The 15270-nt window shown below is 37.8% G+C and overlaps 1 protein-coding gene and 1 non-coding gene across 2 annotated transcripts in view; one reads left to right on the forward strand and one right to left on the reverse strand.

The window, feature by feature from the left end:
• The window catches only part of CNTNAP2 (contactin associated protein 2), a 2308807-nt gene that overhangs the window by 828114 nt on the left and 1465423 nt on the right, over positions 1–15270 (forward strand). The window lies entirely within an intron of this gene.
• On the reverse strand, positions 11838–11910 carry TRNAY-GUA. The gene has a single exon. It is a non-coding gene; the product is annotated as a tRNA-Tyr (tRNA).

A 15270-nucleotide genomic window follows, 5' to 3' on the forward strand; every position in this document is an offset into this window, starting at 1 on the left:
GAGCCCCCTGGGAAGTCCAGAAAGTGCATGAAAATATTCAAAATAAGAAAATATAAATCAAAGTAATATTTTGTGTGTGTGGAAAATGCTACATTGGATATTGAGTGTTAAAAGTTTACTGGGGCCTTATGATGACATTTTGTTTCAAATTCAGTATTTGAGTATATTTTATAGTTAACATCAAATTTTAACAAAACAGCTTTAGGGCTAAAACCTTGTTTTACTTGATTTGTAGCATCTCCCACAAATTAGCAACACTCCCAAATTCTAGTTCCTGTGATTGGCTGATATATTCATTTTTCACATTTGTGGTATAGTTTTCTTACACTTAAAACATCATTTTTCTAGAGAGAAAAAAATTAAGTATTTTAATGTGATGCATTTGAGACTGAGAATGAAAACCTCATGGTTAAGTGCCAATATTAAACCAGGCATTTGATCACAGATTGCTACTCCCCTTTATTCTTTTGGTCATTTTGATATGCCTCCTTTTGACCACTTGCACAGCAATTGATGTATCTTACACAGTTCGCTCCCTTAGTTGTTGATTTTAGATTTTGCAGTTATATGTAATCTATATCTTAGGACAATTATTGGCTCTTTTCTCTCGGTTACAGTGGCATTGGTAGCTTCTTATAACAAAAGTGTATATGATGAATGAAGTCTATAAGACTATCGGTTTAGGTAAACCACCAAAGTTCCATGGAGAAAGAAGGCCTGGACCTTGAAAATTAACTATGCTCCAAGTATCCAATGGAGGAAGGGCACATTTTAAAAGTGTATATGGAAGGACTTCCCTGGTGGTGAAATGGTTAAGAGTTTGTGCTCCCAAACCAGGGGCCATGGGTTTGATCCCTAGTCAGGGAACTAAGATCCCACATGCCACGGGGGTGCACCTGAATAATAAATAGATTTTTTTTTAATGTGCATGTGGAAAATGTAGAGTTCACCAAGGATTTATTGGTCATGTTAGCTGGAGCACATGGTGTCTGTAAAGGAAGAGGGAGGACAGAAAAGGATGAGACTGCAAAATCAACGCTTCCCACATATGGAGGAGGCAAGTGGTGCCAGGCTAAAAGATTTGAGAGTTTCTGTATAGGAGGTGGAAGGGGGAAGTTTGATGTGTATTTTTAAACAGAGGACAGAAAGTGAGGTTTAACAAAATCATGATTTCATAAGTGGATAGGAAAGTCTGACAACAGAAAATATGTGTAGTTGCTTTAAAAGTAATCGCTGAGAGGTTAAAGTATTAAAAAAATGGGTCTTAACTAAGGTGGAAATGCAGAGGAAGTACTGTGTACAAGAAGCATTGTAGAGAATGTGGTCAGGGTCTAATGAATAACATTTTATGAGACTGAGATTGCATGGAAACAATCAGATTAGAGTGTAGTTCTGAGCCTGGATGAAATGGACAGAAATATGCAAACAAAGGTTAGTTTGCACAGGTAAGTATTATTTTCATGAATCTCTGGAGTTCGGATAGATATATAGACAGACAGACATAGACATGTTAAACTTTCAAGGAGGAAGAAGAGAAAAAAACATAAGCTAAACGTTGACTTCATCTACATTTAAGATTGGAAGAAAGAAGGGTAACAAACTCACATATACATACACATGTATGCACGCACACATACATGGAAAAGTCAGAAAATTAATAGAAAAATTAAGACAGCATGATAACTCTGAACCTAAAGATACGGCTTCATGAGATAAGGATTATGCAACCATACAAAAGAACTTAGGGAAAACAAAAAGAAATAGAACAATTACATAACTGAATTTGGGTGATTTTTTTCCCTCATTTTTAATGTGTTTCTTTCCAGTTTATCAATATGTAAGTAAATAGAATAATAAGGGAGAGAGATTTTCGGATCTTCCCTTTGCTGGACCCATGTAAATATTGTAGTAGTCTGGTTTTGAATATTGGGGTTATAGAACCTCATGTTTTGTTGTTAACTTTTAGCAACTTAGATGAAATGAAAATAGAAAGTGTCACATTTAAAATTCCTTTTACACAGTAAGAGTAATAGGTAAGGGACATGTATCTAAAATTGTTCTTTACCAATGAGTCATAAAACCAACAACCAGATTTTTTTTTTCCTCTAACAGTGGCTATTTATAGCATGATTTACATCAAGAGTTACCTTTGTCATATGGTCCCAGAAATTTTCTTTCTACTTTCTGTAGGTTCTTAAATAAATTTTCCATTAATCGTGCATTGATCTAGCACAGTAATTGGGTCTAGAATATTTGTTTAATTTGCCACTATTTAACATATAAAATACTGGTGATGGATGGTATCATTATTAGTTATTTTCATCCTCTTCTTGCCTGGTGTGTATTTTACTGATCAGTATTTATAAATACATATCTCTGAACTCATCATATATGGGAGTCTGCTTTTCACAAAAGCTCTGACAAGGGACAAACATAACTTTTTTTTAGTTACTCTGTTGATAATCTATATTCTAAATAACTGATCTTCATAAATAAGTTCATATATAATCTATAACTCATTTCTGGCTCTTTCATTGCATTGCTTTTTTATTCAAAATGTATATTATCTATATGTAAATTGTCCCATTGAATGTTGACCAGCCCACTCTGAGGATTAAGGACTTCATCTAATCTTTCACCTGGAAAGGCCATTGAAGGCTACATTTTGTTTAAGTGGTGGCTCAGATGGTAAAGAATCTGCCTGTAATGCAGGAGACTGGGGTTCCATCCCTGGGTCAGGAAGATCCCCTGGAGAATGGAATGGCAACCCACTCCAGTATTCTTGCCTGAAGAATTCCATGGACAGAGGAGCCTAGAGGGCTACAGTCCATGGGGTCGCAAAGAGACACAAATGAGCGACTAACACCTTACTTTCACCTGAATTGATGGTAAATCTGAAATAAAAGTATCTAATTTGCATAAAAGTGTCACATATGTAGCTGCCTCAGCTCAGAGCAAAGAAAGTGCATAATAAACACAAACAAATAAAACGTCTTCAGGGAATAATAGGTGCTATAACAAAAATGAGATAACACAAAGGTGGAGAGTAAATTCTAGGGTAACATTATGGCATCACCGACTCGATGGACGTGAGTCTAAGTGAACTCTGGGAGTTGGTGATGGACAGGGAGGCCTGGCATGCTGCAATTCATGGGCTCGCAAAGAGTTGGGGCGATTGAGCGACTGAACTGAACTGAAAATTATGTAAGTAGTAAAGAATGTATACTCAAACTCAAAAGGCTACACAGTATATTATTCCACAATATGACATTCTAGACATGGAAAAAAATATAGGAACAGAAAACACACACACTTAGCATTCATGCTTAGTCATCGCGCTCGATCATGTCAACCCTATAGACTCTAGCCCGCCAGGCTCCACTTAACTTAAAAATGCTTTTGAACATGTATCACATTTTTGGAACTATGCCAGGCAATGTAATACAGAGAAGAATAAGATTCAGTCCCTTCCTCTATGGAAGTCAGTCCATCAATAACGTAGTAAAGTCTAAAATGCAGAGAAAATGCCTGTGCATCTTGATATCATCCAAACTTCATCGTGGTTCCTTGTGCATACAAAGCACTCAATAAACAATACTGAATAAACGTTGCATTCATTGGCTTGGAAGTAGCAGCAGCACATTCTGTTGATCCCTACATTTGCTGAACTCTGATGACATACTAGATATTCTGCTTAATCTCTCCTTTGATTCTTACGACCACCTTGTAAGGGAAATTATTTTATAATTTCTGTTACACAGAAAGGAAACTCAACTTTACAAGATTATGTAACTTGCCGCACATGACATAGCTGAGGGTGTCAAAGCTAGAATCTGAGTCCTGATCTGTACGACTTCAAAGTCCGTTGTACATCTGCTGTGCCGTCTTACAAAGTGATTGAAAACATTTTTTTTCCCCTTATATTACCAAACATGCTTTCCTGTGATCTTACTCTAGTAATAATACACATAAGAAATATTTTTGCATTGCTCATTCATTTTTTTTCCACTCATCTACCGTACTACAAAATGTCAGATATAACTTAATGAAATAACCTGATATGCTTCTCTAAATAATAAAATGAACTGACATTTAATGTATTCCAGACAACATGTTATGAGGGCTTCCCTCATAGCTCAGTTGGTAAATCATCTGCCTGCAGTGCAGGAGACCCAGGTTCGATTCCCAAGTTGGGAAGATCCCCAGGAGAAAGAAGTGGCAAGCCACTCCAGTACTCTTGCCTGGAGAGTCCCATGGACAGAGGAGCCTGGTGGGCACAGTTTAGGGATCACAAGAGTTGGACAGGACTTAGCAACTAAACCACCACCACCACCACCAGACAACACGTTAAATGTCATAACTCATTTTACTTTCAAAAAGAAATCATATAAATATCATTAGAAGTCCCACTTTATGAATATAGTTTTAATGGTATAATAATAATAATTCCAATGCCTGGTCCTAAATTATATCCATTTTGACATTATCAGTTTTTAAGGTTAATATGTGAAAAAAGTATAAAACCTATAACTCCAAATTTTCCTTTATGTATGTTCTTTATAATTCACAGGAACAAGTTATATTCTATAAAATTTTATAAATTATTATTATTTAAATTGCATTTTTTATTTACAATTTAATAAAATAATTTACAATTATTTACATTGTATCAATTTTTTAATAAATCAGAAAGTTAGAAAAACAAATCTAATCTGTGTTTCTGAGAGACCTGGAATACATTTGACAAATTCATAATATAAGTAGGTTAAGGATTCAAATTTAATTAATTATTCAACCAATCTACTTTTTTTGTGGAGGGTAAAAGATACTAGTCAAACCAATTGTAAAGCCATTCGTGATAACATAATTGCTTGACTTAGTCTTTTGTATTTCAAGCTATTTTTGCATACCGGGTGGAAAGGGCAGGGATTTTGAATTTCAACACCTCATTCTCTTTTTAATGGAGCAAAATAAACATAAATGTAAACTTTGAAAAATATTTATGTAAATTATCAAAGTGACTTTAAAATATATCCATCATTTATGACTTGTTCTTGGGCCTGCTAAGTCCCTTCAGTCTTGTGACTCTTGGTGACCCCATGGACTGTAGCCCACCCGGCTCTTCTGTCCGTGGGATACTCCAGGCATGAATACTGGAGTGGGTTGCCATATCCTCCAAGGGGTCTTCCCACCAGGGACTGAACCCAGGTCTCCTGTGTCTCCTGCATTGCAGGCAGATTCTTTACCTGCTGAGCCATCAGGGAAGCCCTATGCAACTCTCTGCTCCTGCTGCTGCTGCTGCTAAGTCGCTTCAGTCATGTCCGACTCTGTGCAACCCCATAGACGGCAGCCCACCAGGCTCCCCCGTCCCTGGTATTCTCCAGGCAAGAACACTGGAGTGGGTTGCCATTTCTTTCTCCAATGCATGAAAGTGAAAAGTAAAAGTGAAGTCGCTCAGTCATGTCCGACTCGAGCGACCCCACGGTCTGCAGCCTACCAGGCTCCTCCGTCCAAGGGATTTTCTAGGCAAAAGTACTGGAGCAGGGTGCCATTGCCTTCTCCGATGCAACTCTCTAAACTCCATTAAATTCCAGTTCTCTATCTGATGTTCTGTCAGCACCTTGAATGTTTGTTTACTCAATACATAAGCCATAATATTCTCTCAGCAGCATCCAGCTAACCTGGTAAAAGTCTGACTATGAAATCCTTCAATAGGCTTCTGAATAAGGTACCAATTCAAATCTTAAGGGTAGGATGCCAGTCCCAAGGATTATAGATTATTGAGTTCCCTAGATGACTATACACTATTCTTGTAGGGGCAGAAGTGTTTGTGTGGCATTTCCAGTGCAAACCAGGAATATCAACCATTTATTCTTTCATCTGCGGAGAAGGCGATAGCACCCCACTCCAGTACTCTTGCCTAGAAAATCTCATGGATGGAGGAGCCTGGTAGGCTGCAGTCCATGGGGTCGCTACCAGTCAGACGCAACTGAGCAACTTCACTTTCACTTTTCACTTTCATGCATTGGAAAAGGAAATGGCAACCGACTCCAGTGTTCTTGCCTGGAGAATCCCAGGGATGGAGGAGCCTGGTGGGCTACCGTCTACGGGGTCGCACAGAGTCGGACATGACTGAAGCGACTTAGCAGCAGCAGCATTCTTTCATCTATGCTTGTGTTTATTTACCAAGCCTCTGACATTAGCTGGCTCTTGTGGTTGGCCTTTTGATTCAAATTCTTAGTTGCTAACTAAGCAATCTTTCAGCATACTTAATTGTTAAATAGCCAACAATGGATTCTTGTATTTCTGATTAGGCCATTTCAAACTGTATATTAAAATTAAGCTGAGATGTATGTGTGTGTTTATAGACAATATAGCAAAATTTTAACACTTTAAACTGAATCTGTTCTGTTCTTAGTTGCCAATATTTATAGGACAGATAAGTATAAATGAAATCTCACCTGTCCAACTTGTGTAGAAAAATTCCCTCTCTGCTATTAATTTAAAATCCCAGTTGAGTTTCATTTCTGGTGTGTTTTCCTCATTTGGGCCGTGGGTTTTGTAGGTACGACACTCGTGTGCACTTAGGCCAACGCCTGAGCCTGAAACATTATTTGTTGTTGCTGTTCAGTTGCTAAGTCGTGTCCAACCCTTTTGTGACTCCATGGACTGTAGCCCAGCCAGGCTTCTCTGTGCATGGGATTTCCCAGGCAAAGATACTGGCCTGGGTTGCCAATTTCTCCTCCAGCGGATCTTCCCACCCAGGGATCCAACCCGAGGCTCCTGCAGTGTTGTTTCCTGAATTGCAGACATATTCTTTACTGCTGAGGCACATTATAAACCTCCAAATAAATGAATATGGAAAGTTATTGAAAGTTCCTACTTCTACAACTTCAGTGGTCACTCCATAACCAGGTTTCTGCTCATTATAATATTTTTGTAGTGTTTAAATTGCTTTTTGTTTATGATAGGAGTGATGTAACAACTATGAAGTCTTTGTGGAGTTGTAAGGGAACTCCTTCCAAAACAAAACAGGGTTTCTCTGCATAGAATCACAAAATATGCAAGTCATTTATACTGTTAGGAGGCCTATATTATAAGAAGTATTTTTGAGGTTTTATTTCACAATGGATGTAGAAATAAAATAAATCACCAATAACTTTGATTTAGCCTTGAAAATTATTTGTGAAATCAGAAACCACATGTTCCCACTATTAATGAAAGAGAAATCCTTGAGAGAAATTTCTGGCAAAGAAACTGTTGACACAGGAGCTTTGGGTTAGTCCTGAGTTGAGTCTTTCCTTATTTAGATAAAGACAAAATTTTGGCAGCCCATTGACTATAAGATTTCAATAGAGTCTTATTATCTTTATGTCATCAAAACTTTAGTTTTCTAGATCTGTTTACTGTTAAACTGTCTTCTTTGTGTTGGATGTGTGTTCTAATAGTTCCAAGGGCAGATGGCATATAACCTTGAGACTAGGGAAGGTTTTATATTTTTTTTAAATACATTGTAGAAACTGTCTTTATTCGCTTAATGGTGAAAACTAAATTTGCTGAATGTAGCTGATTTTGCTTAATACCTTGTGACAATCCTTGACCATGACCACAGTGATCTAGCTATGATTAAGTAAATCTGATTTACTTAAACAGATTAAGAAGATTCTGTGGTTTCTCCAGAATTAAGAACATATATGATATTCTTATGTTGCAAGTAAAGTATGTAAGTACCTAACAAGTTAACTTTAAAACATAGTATAAATTCTTATTTGTATAAAAATATAAAACATTGCACATGAAATAAAAATAGCATGCCTATTGTCTTTGTTTTTTCATCATAGTAATGCATATGTATGATAAAAAAAAGCAAATTGTTTTTAAAGATTTACAACTAAAAGTAATATTGCCTCACTTATTCCAACCCCTTATGCCCACTCTCTAGGGACCATCTTGCAGTTCTGCTACCCTTATAATGAATGCATCCATATTTATAAATGATAAACTATTTGCATTTTCTTGATATTTTAGTTTAAAATATTTTGTACTGACTTCTATTTCTGCCACCTCTCTGCAAAACTTGTAAATATGATTATATCAGACTTTCATGATATATCATTGTGATACTATATTTTTACATTGGAACCCAAAGTATTAAAAAATGATCATATTTCCTTATGAATACTCTCTTTTCTTGGAGTTAAAGCTTAGTTTTCTATTAGTACCTATTTATTTCTAAAGTCTCCATCAAAATATTGTGTCCTCCCAGTATAATGAAATTTATTAAGTAACTTATCAGTATAAATATATGTGTGTGTGTGTGTGTGTGTGTGTCTGTGTGTGTGTGTGTGCACACGCATGAGCTAAGTCACTTCAGTCGTGTCTGACTCTTTGTGACTCTATGGACCTTAACCTGCCAGGCTCCTCTGTCCGTGGGATTCTCCAGGCAAGGATACTGGAGTGGGTTGCCATGTCCTCTTCCAGGGAATTTTCCCAGCCCAAGCATGGAACCCACATCTCATGTATCCTGCAATGGCAGGTGGGTCCTTTACCACTAGCGCCACCTACCAGGACCAAGCCCCGCACCCCAACCAGCGGGCAACTTCCTTTAGTTCAAAAGAGGAAAACTTTCTTAGCTTGGGTGAGGAGGCCTGGTCCCTCACCTGGCAGTTGCCCTAGGTGAGAAAGGGAGAGTGACTGGATGCTGTTCTTCAGGGAAAAGACTGCAGGGGAAAATAATAATAATAATAATAATGTATGTGTAGTCTTTTCCCTGAAGACCTACCTTGGGTAATCACTCTCTCTTTCTTGCCTAGGCCAACTGCCAGGTGAGGGAGCAGGCCTCTGCATGCAAGTTGAGAAAAGTCTTCTCTTTTGAGCTAAAGGAAGTTGCCTACTGGTTGGGGCGGGGCCTGGTCCCAGTAGGTGATATGTGGGATTTTCCAAGAAGGCAAACCAGGTGCATTAGGAGACCAAAGGGTGTGTTTTGTGGCTTCAGGTGCACTGGGGCAAGTAACATGGGCTCCATGGTGTGAGCAGCAGGCAGACGCCAGCCTGGGACACACTGAACGTCACGGGCTCTGAGAACAGAAGAACTTGGCCTCAGACTCACAGGTTCAGGGAGCACCCCTCCCAGAAGCAGCTCAGTCTCACTTTATAGAAGAAGTCCAATCTCGTGGGATCTCAACAGAGCTTGGGGAGCTCGCAGGGAATCGATGAGAAACCCTTGAGACCCTCCTCCCTGAATGTCTACACGGAGTGTTCCTCTCACCTGCTATCAAGCAAACACTCCTCCTGAGGCCTCCTCACGCCTCCAAATCAGAGTTGCAGTGCAGCCTGGCCAGGTATTTATACACCTGTATAGTTTTGTATAAGTATTCCTTTATTTTCCCCTGAAATGGCCTCCCTGTAGACCACCATCCGCCCGCTCCTATCTGGACTGGCAATTCCTAGATTTTTCTCTGCAATCATCCTGAGCATTCCCTTCACGTCTGTGAAATTTCTGAAGCAGTGTTGGTTGGACTCATGTCCCAAATTTTAGGTCATCCATAGTCTTTTTGGACTCATTTTCTCTTTCAGCAGGTACATTCTTCAGCAGTTTAAAAAAAAAATTATCACAAAGTAAAAATTTTGAAGTCTTCCATTCAAAGAAGAAATCTTCCATCTTAGGCTTGTTTGGATAAGTCTGATTGCTGAGCTGTGGAAACTGAGTAGGGCTGGGAGGGGTTGCCTTCCTCACTGTGTCTGGTGTCTCAGGTCTAGATTTTTCCCACCCACTCTAGAAAGTAAGGCTCCATCTTCTGCCATAGAGAGGTAGTGGGGTGCGTGGTTGTGCAGAGTGTCAAGGGAACTGTGTATCTTCTATCTCATACCCGGAATTTCAACCTTTGTTTTTTTTTCCTGGTCTCATGGACACCTTCACTTTCAGAGCTTCCTGTAGCCTTGACTCCTGAGCTCTGCAAATTTACCAGGGTTTTTCAATGCAAATAGACCCTGCTCTCCATCCTTCACCACCCACTCTTACAACCCAAAGCTGACCTTTCCAGTTTAGCTTTCTCCGCTCTGCTCAACCAATCAGCACTCACTCTACTTTCCAGGATCTATTGTGTGAACCTCTTTCTGTCCTGTTGTCTCTGCAACAGTTTCGGTCTCTGTATCTATTTTTGTCTTTAAAGGAAATGCTTCATTGTTAGTGGAATTTCATGAACCATCCATGGGTTCTGTTTAATCTCTTACCTTCCCTTCAAAACCAGGTGATATCACTTGACAAGTAAGTCCCTACACTTTTCATTGGCTGAACACTATTCAACTGTACTGCTATTCCATAATATTTTAAAGGGGAAAAAAAAAAAACTGCCGTTAGTATTTAATTGCACTTTTAGTAAGTACTCTTGCCTGGAAAATCCCATGGACAGAGGAGCCTGGTAGGCTACATTCCACAGGGGTCCCAAAGAGTCAGACACAACTGAGCAACTTCACTTTCACTTTAGGAAATATATTTCAACAGTTGTCCATAAAATCATTTGTACTATCTTCTAAGCACTATTGTTGTAGGTATGTTAACATACCAAAATGTTTAGCTGTGTAGTTATGTATGATGGGTTCAAAGGTTCTTTTACCTCGTGATTTAACTATTCTATAATTTCCAAGTTTTCAGCAGTGGATATATATTTACATATAGAATTTTAAGTAGAAAAAATATACAATTCAATTTTTAAACTATTTTTAGCTGCCAAAAAACAGCCATTACTTTAACTGACTTGTGATTGAATCAGTTTCAGTGCTGGGAAGAGAGGGCCTTTAAATCGATAATTGGTCATTTCCAAGCTCTGCCTCTTACTGAGTGAAGAGAGACATATAGAGCATCAGTGTGCAATATCACATGAGCTTTGACATTGACCATGCAACTTCATGATCATCATCCTTCTAGAATTTAATTCACTCAGAGCAAAATAAATAACAATCAGTAGACTAAACAGACCATTTTCCAATGTGACATTAATGGTGAAAGTCTAAGAATGTTTTAGACATGCGTATCAGGGTGTTTATGGCAGTTCTGTAAAAATCAAGAAAAGCTACATTTAATTCCTTTGAAAATGGTGTTCAGGAACTTCTCTAAAATTGTCTCATGTCAAGAGATTTTAAAAGGTGAAAGTCAACTGCTAAAACTTGTCATATATAATATCATATATGAAATGAAACGCCAGTCCAGGTTCGATGCAGGATACAGGATGCTTGGGGCTGGTGCACTGGGATGACCCAGAGGGACGGTACAGGGAGGGAAGAGGGAGGAGGGTTCAGGATGGGGAACACAGGTGTGGTGGATTCATGTTGATGTACAGCAGAACCAATACAATATTGTAAAGTAATTAGCCTCCAATTTAAATAAATAAATTTATATAAAAAAAAACAACAAAATGATGCATATTTTAAAGTTTAGGTTAGTCCCATAAGAATTTTAGTTTAGGTTAGTCTCATAAGCTTCAGGGTTTATTTCTATTTAGGAGAAGCAGTTTGGTTGTGTGTAAATGGACAATGGCAGATTTTCCTTAGAGCTGCATTTCTTTGAGTATTTGAGGTTTATTTGGGTTTATAGTGCATGGCCAGGGTGAGACTACCAAAACTGGTGGTAAATTATCCCAAGCCTGTCCTTGAAATTGCCACTGGCTATCCCTATTTTGAGTTTACTAAAAGTGTACAGGCAAAGAAAGAAAGTGAAGTCGCTCAGTCGTGTCCAACTCTTTGCGATCCCATGGACTGTAGTCTACCAGGCTTCTCTGTCCATGGGATTTTCCAGGCAAGAGTACTGGAGTGGGTTGCCATTTCTTTCTCTAGGGGATCTTCCTGACCTAGGGATCGAACCCAGGTCTCCTGCATTACAGGCAGATGCTTTACCCTCTGAGCCATCAGGGAAGCCCAGGCAAAGAGAGGATGTTAAAATGGTGTAATTATGTATATACATGTGACATACATAAATATAATTACATTAAAACTATATTGCTCTATATGTATTATATACTATGTATCATTTATATATAGCACTTCTTCAATATATTGTGTTTCAACACCTGAGAATGCTGTCCTTTGTTGTTGTTCAGTAACTAAGTTATATGCGACTCTTTGCAACCCCGTGGAGTGTAGCCTGCCAGGCTCCTCTGTCCTGCATTGTCTCTTGGAATTTTCTCAAATTCATGTCTACTGAGTTGGTTATGCTATCTAACCATCTCATTCTCAGCCACCCTCTTCTCCTTTTGCCTTCAATCTTTCCCAGCATCAGGATCTTGTCCCATGAGTTGGCTCTTCGCACCAGGTGGCCACAGTATTGGAGCTTCAGCGTCAGTATCAGTCCTTCCAGTGAATATTCAGGGTTGATTTCCTTTACTGGTTTGATCTCCTTGCACTCCAGGGGACTCTCAAGAGTCTTCTCCAGCACAAGTTTGAAAGCATCAATTCTTTGGTGCTCAGCCTTTTTTGTGGTCCACCTCTTACATCCATAGATGAAAACTGAACAAATCCCTCTCTTCCTCATCTGTGTCATCGTCAATAATTTTCCATTAGTGCTTTTTTTCATATTTGTTCATTTTAAACCATAAATTCTGTTTACTGTAGAGTCTTTTGCTTGTATTTTGCTAATTCTCTTTTGCATGTAAAATTATTTTGCTTTGTAGTCTTCCAAAATTGGCATACTAATTTTACTGTTATTATATTCCTCATTAGCTCATCGGCTTCTTGAGGGTCAGCAACTTAGGGAATTATCTTTTGTCCTTCATCTCCAAGATAGCATCTTATTCACTCCTTCACCAAATATTTGTGGAGCTTCCTCTATATCAGGCCATGATTTAGACATTGATAGTCTCAGAAATATTACAGTTCTGACAAAAGATTACTGGAGGCAAATTTACGAATTCATTATTGTCCTACCTAAGCTGGGTGCAGAAAGAGGATGCCAGTGGAGACTAGTTTTCACTGTAAGACAAATGGGAACAAGATTTACAAAAATGTATAATTTTGAAATGTACCAAGGAGGTCAAACATTTAGCATTAACAGCACAGGAAATAATAGAAAACAAATTCTAGATATTGACTAAAGAAGAGACACACCATCAACTATATATGCACCCTGAAATGAGAAAAAATACATATTTTCCCTGCATGAGTAGTATTGGTAAGCCTATGCAAGCACTGATCCATAGTTTTGTTCCTTGCTTCGCAGTCTAGCTCAGAAATTCACCATGGGAGTTTGTATTGAATTCTTCTCTGTGGCTCATTCTCCACTTGGAGAATACATTCATCCATTTGTCCACAATTCTTGGAAGCAGACAAAAGATTCAATATATCAATATATATCAATTCAATATATCAAATATGTCTACAGCAAATTCAAAATTGTCTCTCATCCATTTTTGAGCAACACATAAGTAACAAAAAAAAAGATATTAAAAGTTTACTCTTTTTCTCTTCGTTCTCTGAACTCTTTCTTCTGGTGAAAATTGCAGCTTGAAATATTGTCTATTTAGTAGCACTGTAATAGCTGTAGGAATGTGATTGTCATTTACCTCCATAAGTTCAGCGTCCCCATGAGAAAGAGAACCTTTTCGGATTTCTAGATGTTCTTTTTCTTTGTGATACTCAATTTGTAACCCCTTGGATTTTTAATGTGCCTGCAATAAAAGGAGCTGAGGACCTTAAGTGCATCCCAATTTTACGGTTACAGACTCCAGACTGAGTAGGCAAAACGCTTCCTTTTGAGCAGAACTTGGTGATTTTAGTACCTGGAGAAAAATTGAATCAACTTAGGAAAAATGAAAGCCCAAGAGAAACCAAAATACATTAAAGATTATACTTTTCAATACTTTGAAATTCTTCCTTAACCTACCATAAATAAGATTTTTTCCCCAAGTTTTTGACATTTTTGTTTCCAACTCTTTTAAATTCCTGTGGATATTATTGGCTTATTGAAATCTCACAGGACTGATGCTTGCCTCAGACTTTGAAGTGTTGCCAAACTAACTCTAAGATCTGGTTTATTTTACAGAAAATATAGTGTTTCAATGCAATTACTAATTTGTAAATCCAGAAAAGAGTAATAGAGCTCACCGTTGCCGGAGTGTGAGAATTTTCTCCCTCTGCAGTATATGTTTTTAAAATTCAATCTTTCATTATGTCATTGAAAAAAGAAAGTGTATTATATTTTTCCTCCTTTCTTTTAAAAGATAGAAGGGGGAAATCCTAATCAAGTGAATGTATGTGTGTCTGATAGCACCATAAACATAATGATGGGAAGCCATTCTCCCATTATTCTGTTGCCCAAACTGTGGTTTGAAAGAATTTAAGCACAAGATATTGTAAAGGTCTTCTTTGCTTGACTTTTTTTTTTTTTTTTTTGAATCAATAGAACACTGTTACTCTTTTTATTTAATGATTTTTGGCCATACTGCATGGCACAAGGATTGAACTCATGCCTTCTGCAGTGGAAATTTAGAGTCCTAACCACTGGACTGCCAAGAAAGTCCCTTTTTCTTACCTGTTTGCATCACATTTACTTAGAAGCTCAACAATTTCTAGTAGTCACATCATATTTTTCAGTTGTCATTTTCTTATGCTGGTTGGCCTACCAGCGTCCTTCGTATGTCCTTAGGGTAGGGAACAAAGGTCTGCAGCTGTTATTCTTTTGTAATTTACCCTCTCCCCAAGTTTACAGGTATGACAAGTATCCATGTCATAGAAAAGGACCTACCAGGGTTTGGTATTTGTCTTGATTTTAAAATGGCAGTTCATCATAATATTTTTTCTTTGTTTTGGTCTAGAGCTAGAAAGTGACCATTTTAAAATATCATTTTCAGTTGTCATTACATTAGTGAAATGCTGATAGCTTCCCCAGCTGTGGTGTCATTAGTTGGCATCATCTGAAATGAGGTAGGATAATTTAGATTTAATATATTTCTCTTTTGTTTAAAATCATTAATTTTATTTTCTGTTTAAAATCATCCATTGATATTCCAAACGATTTTTAATTGTGCATGGAAGTTCAGAAAGAGGACTATAAAGAAATGAAAAAATATATATTTCTTTCCACCTAATTAGCTCATTTTCAATGACTTTTTTCAAGATTAGTCAAAATTTAGATTTCTTTCAATAAATGATGTTTTATATACAATTTATGAGATTCAAAACTGACTATCCATTTCAGAGATTTGAAGTCAAACTTTTCATTTGCTTTTTCTGTAAAAGAGAGTGTTAACAGGTCACCTCCATATGGGTGCCAAAATACGT

The sequence above is a fragment of the Bubalus bubalis genome, chromosome 8 (genome assembly GCF_019923935.1).
Source record: "Bubalus bubalis isolate 160015118507 breed Murrah chromosome 8, NDDB_SH_1, whole genome shotgun sequence".
NCBI classification, from domain to species: Eukaryota; Metazoa; Chordata; class Mammalia; order Artiodactyla; family Bovidae; genus Bubalus; species Bubalus bubalis.